The sequence below is a fragment of the Lepus europaeus genome, chromosome 4 (genome assembly GCF_033115175.1).
Source record: "Lepus europaeus isolate LE1 chromosome 4, mLepTim1.pri, whole genome shotgun sequence".
Lineage (NCBI taxonomy): Eukaryota > Metazoa > Chordata > Mammalia > Lagomorpha > Leporidae > Lepus > Lepus europaeus.
In genome coordinates, this window is record NC_084830.1 from 73,705,395 (window position 1) to 73,710,690 (window position 5,296).

Here is a 5,296-nt window from a genome sequence, read left to right on the forward strand (position 1 = left end):
ATGACTGTATTTGCTTGATTTTGCAAATCTTAGTATTTTTGTTGATCATGTATACAGGAGTACCCTTCTGAGACCATCCTTTGTCTCTTTCCCAAATTTTCTTGGATTGATTTCAGTTTTCTTGTTCGTGAAACACAGGTAATAACAGTACCTAACTTTTTAGGTGAGCAGATGAACTAAATTCTTTTAATAGAGACTTCTCCAACTCCAGTGACTCCAATGCAATAATGTTTAGTTCCTTTTACAAGATAGAGGTAGGAGGTAGTCTGGGATAGGTGGACAGCACTGCTCCACGTCATACTCCAGAGCACTGGAGAGGATGAGACAATGTTGAGGGCAAAGGAATTCTTTATGAAGGACGTGACCTGAGAGTGGCACATCTCACTTCCACTTATGTCCCACTTTGATTACATGTCGATACTTAATGGCAAAGGAGGTGTTTGGGTCACAGGGCATTGTCTTCATGAATGAACTCATGCTGCTATTGCATGAGTGTGGTAGAGTGGGTAAAGCTGCCACCTGCAGTGCTGGCATCCCATATGGGCACCGGTTCAAGTCCTGGCTGCTCCACATCTGATCCAGCTCTCTGCTATGGCCTGGGAAAGCAGTAGAAGATGGCTTTCTTGGGCCCCTGAACCCACATGTGAGACTCCGAAGAAGCTTTTGGTTCCTGGCTTCCGATTGGTGCAGTTCTGGGTGTTGCGGCCATTTGTGGAGTGAACCAGCAGATGCAGGATCCTTCCCTCTCTCTCCTTCTCTCTCTCTCTCTCTCCCTCTGTAACTCTGCCTTTCACATAAATAAACAAATATTAAAAAAAAGAGCTGAGTTGGCATCTTCTGCATGTGTGAATGCACACTTGCTGGCTGCCTCTCCCCACCCACAACCCCAGACACTTGGCTCTGCCAAGGGAGTACTTAGCAAGAAAGCCCTTGCCAGATGTCAGCTTCTTAATCCTGGATATTTCCCCCTAAGACTTATTTATTTATTTGAAAGGCAGTATGTGTGTGTGTGTGTGTGTGTGTGAGAGAGAGAGAGAGAGAGAGAGAGAGAGAGATAAAGAGAGAGAGAGAGAGAGAGAGAGAGAGAGAGAGAGAGAGAAAGAGAGAATGAGTGTGCTCCCGTTTGCTGGCTCACTCCCCAAATGGTTGCAGTAGTCAGAGCTGAGCCAGTCTGAAGTCAGGAGCCAAGAACTCCATTCAGGTCCCCAACATGGGTATCAAGAACCCAAGAACTTAGGCCATCATCTGCTGCTCCCAGGCACATTAGCAGGAAACTAGATTAGAAGCAGAGCAGCTAGGACTTGAAACAAGACAGGTATAGACCATTCATTTCAGGTGTGAGTCAGGTGTGCAAAGGCATAAATACAGATTAGGAGTGAATACAGAGAGACATTTGATAAATTGAAGTCCCAGAATATCTCTCTTTCAAGACAATGGGATGAGGAGTTCATCCTGATTCTGCCATTTCCCACCTGTTTGACTTCGGGTAGTTGAGGAGAACGGTGCACAGTAAGTTTTCTCATAAGTAAAGGCTTTGGACATAAGAAACCTTAAGTTTCTTTAGCATGGGAAGAGTTGGTGCTCCTGATTGTTTCACAAATGACATGTTGGTTACAGTAGTCAAAACATCCCCACTCCCCACCCAGCCATTGCTGACCCCACTTCAAAAGTCTAGTAGCACTAAAGAAACATTGATAAGAAGGTCAGGAAAAAGCAACTGCTTAATAAATAATGTTGGGTACTCTATCAGAATTGAAAGAAAGAATTATTACATCTTATAATTTTATTTCTGTCATTTTTCTGCCCAAGTTAAAAAATGTCAAGTCCCAGAATAGCAGACAAAGCATTCCAATGCAGAAAGAACTATGGAAGTCATATCATGTTCCCTTCATATCAGATACGGACCACTTGGAGATGTAAGAGACGACCAGAGGTTTGAGGCATTTCAATGTAATACTACTTTTAGGAATTTAAGATATTATGATTTAATTATAGAGAATTCTATTACATATGAATAAGTTTTATTTTATTGGGCTGTCTCTATTTGCAGGAGTTTACCATATCATAGTGCCTTGGTTCCCCCCCACCACTCAAAATGACATTCAAACCTCTAGTATATAAATATGAAATTGGGCCGGCGCCATGGTTCAATAAGCTAATCCTCCGCCTGTGGCGCCGGCACACTGGGTTCTAGTCCCGATCGGGGTGCCGGATTCTGTCCCTGTTGCCCCTCTTCCAGGCCAGCTCTCTGCTGTGGCCAGGGAGTGCAGTGGAGGATGGCCCAAGTGCTTGGGTCCTGCACTTACATGGGAGACCAGGAGAAGCACCTGGCTCCTGGCTTCGGATCAGCGCGGTGCGCCGGCCACAGTGCGCCGGGTGGGGCGGCCATTGGAGGGTGAACCAATGGCAAAGGAAGACATTTCTCTCTGTCTCTCTCTCTGTCCAATCTGCTTGTAAAAATAAATAAATAAATAAATATGAAATTGAACAAGTTCTTATACATTAATGCAATTCCTTAATCAAAAGAAAGAAGTCCAAATCCAGGTAGAATTAGAATTTGATGAAAAAATTAAATTGTTATCAATTAATTGATCTTTGCTGAATCAAAAAATCTTGTTATTGATCTATTAAAATATATTAATAAATAATTTATGAACCATTTTATTCTTAATTGTGTACGGAAGAATATTTTTAAATTTAATTATATTTTTACTGGGGAGAAGAAATATGATTTTGGTTGCTCTGTTTAATCAGAGCCTCACTAAAACATATTTGCCTCATAATTTATAGACATTAATTGATTTTATTTATCTTAGGAGACAAGAATCCTATCCTTAAGACAGCAAAGATTAATGTAATCTTAGTTCTTCTTTAAAAGATTATTTTAAAAGCATAAGCATTTGTACTTGAATAAATACAAAAATATCTTGCTTTACAGTTTTGGTTCTATGCTCTGGGGTCAGAGATTCAAATGCTGGCCCCATAACTGACTTCATCATCCTTATGTAAAAAATAAAGCTATGAATGGCATGTATCTCACACATCTGCTTTGAAAATTCAGTTAGAGAATACATGTAATAAAATCACACATAGTTGTAATGCTACTCTCATGAATTTTTTTTTCAGTTATGATAAATGCATTTCATCATTTATTTAGATGTTTAAGCTCTCGCACTAAGTTTTTACAAGCTGGCGAACACTGATAAATTATTTCTCCCACAGAACTATAACCACACATTCCCAAATAGTATAAATATGTGGTTGAACTAACATTAATATGCATTGCCATTTTATCAATTACAAAATAGAACAAACTATCAAGTAGTCAAATATTAAGTTATACAGCTCAAAAGGCATATAAAATACTAAATGTCGGCTCAATTCATTAGCAGAACCCACTTATTTTTTTCTGCAAGATGTTGGGAAGGAAAAAAAATCACACTTCAAACAAAAATAAGTTGGTAAACAACTTTTTTTTTTTTGACAGGCAGAGTGAGTGGATAGAGAGAGAGAGACAGAGAGAAAGGTCTTCTTTTGCCGTTGGTTCACCCTCCAATGGCCGCCCCACCCGGCGCACTGAGCTGATCCGAAGGTGGGAGCCAAGTGCTTCTCTTGGTCTCCCATGTAGGTGCAGGGCCCAAGCACTTGGGCCATCCTCCACTTCACTCCAGGGCCACAGCAGAGAGCTGGCCTGGAAGAGGGGCATCCGGGACAGAATCCGGTGCCCCAACCGGGACTAGAACCCGGTGTTCTGGCACCGTAAGGTGGAGGATTAGCCTTTTGAGCCACGGCGCCGGCTGGTAAACAACTTTTGATAAGTATGGAAAAAATTATAACAATTTCAGAAATTTTATGATTAAGAATTTTAAACTACAATAATAAAGCATCTCTACCTCTTACAAATATTTACTAAGTTAAATAACATATTCTACATGTTTGCAGAACATTTTACTAAAAATATTTAATAGCCCCCTCCCATTATTTGCTCAGGCCCACCCTGTTAAGTTGCACCTCAGATTGCAACTTGAATTAACATTGAATTAACTGTAAGGGTTTTTTTTTTTTTTTTGGCCTGAATACATTAAAGACGTGCTTCTGTACAATGTAGATTTTCAAAATGGAGCTTTTATATTAACAGCAAAGATTTAGAGAAATGTTAAATAATCATAAAACTTTGTAAAAATGAAATCAATGGTTAAGCAAATCTGATGTGTACTGGTATGAATGTGGGAGATGTAAACATAAAGTGAGCAGGCAAATAACCATAGAGTCCCTAGTTTCAGTGTTTGAAATGATTGAAGGAATAAGCAACATAATGTCTCAAGTTCTACTTCCAAAGCAATAGCCTCAGGTACCCCAGTTTTACTGAATGCAACAGTTGTTTCTATGACCATTGGTGTCTGTGAAGCGCAGCCACGTCTTAGGATGATATATTTCCAAATACAAAAGTTGTTTGCTGTTAAAAGCTCCATGCCACTTTTGTCTGTATTGCATCCTCATATTTCATTTCACTTTCAATGAATGCTAGGGTGACAAGCAATGGAGCTTTCCCAAAGACTGCAACATAATGAACAGTGATACAACAACCAGGTCCTTCACAAAACTTAATTTTTACAAGACTTAACCAGTCATCAATGATCTGGTTGCTTGTGGTCCACCATCACCAAAAGGCTAATGGAGAACATGGCTGCCTTCTTTCTCCACAAGATTAGTGTCACAAGTTGCTGCACATACTCTTACTTGCATGGTAACTCCATATTTCTCAAGTTCCTCAATAAATTTATTTAATGTTGCATTGGTTGGATTATGTAATAAGAAATCTCATGTTCTTGTATGTGACTTCCACAAGAGCTGGATGGTTCATGCTGGCCATGTTAATTTACTTAAGGAAACACTTAATAGGGTTATGAAAGAATTTGAAAAAAAAAAAAAAAAACAAATACAGGCTGGCGCTGCAGCTCACTAGACTAATCCTCTGCCTGTGGTGCCAGTACTCCGGGTTCTAGTCTCGGCTGGGGTGCCAGTTCTGTCCCGGTTGCTCCTCTTCCAGTTCAGCTCTCTGCTGTGGCCCAGGAAGGCAGAATGGAGGATGGCCCAAGTGCTTGGGCCCTGTACCTGCATGGGAAGCCAGGAGGAAGTACCTGGCTCCTGGCTTCGGATTGGCGTAGTGGCCATTTTGGGGGTGAACCAACAGAAAGAAGACCTTTCTCTCTGTCTTTCTCTCTCACTGTCTAACTCTGCCTGGCAAAAAAAAAAAAAAAAAATACAGAAATGACACTCAAGGCAACTGAAGTCT

At 40.5% G+C, this 5,296-nt stretch overlaps 1 pseudogene; it reads right to left on the minus strand.

Annotated features, from left to right (window-relative positions):
- Positions 1-4,362: 4,362 nt before the first annotated feature.
- On the minus strand, positions 4,363-4,873 carry LOC133758390 (protein tyrosine phosphatase type IVA 1-like; annotated as a pseudogene).
- Between the last annotated feature and the right edge of the window lie 423 nt (positions 4,874-5,296).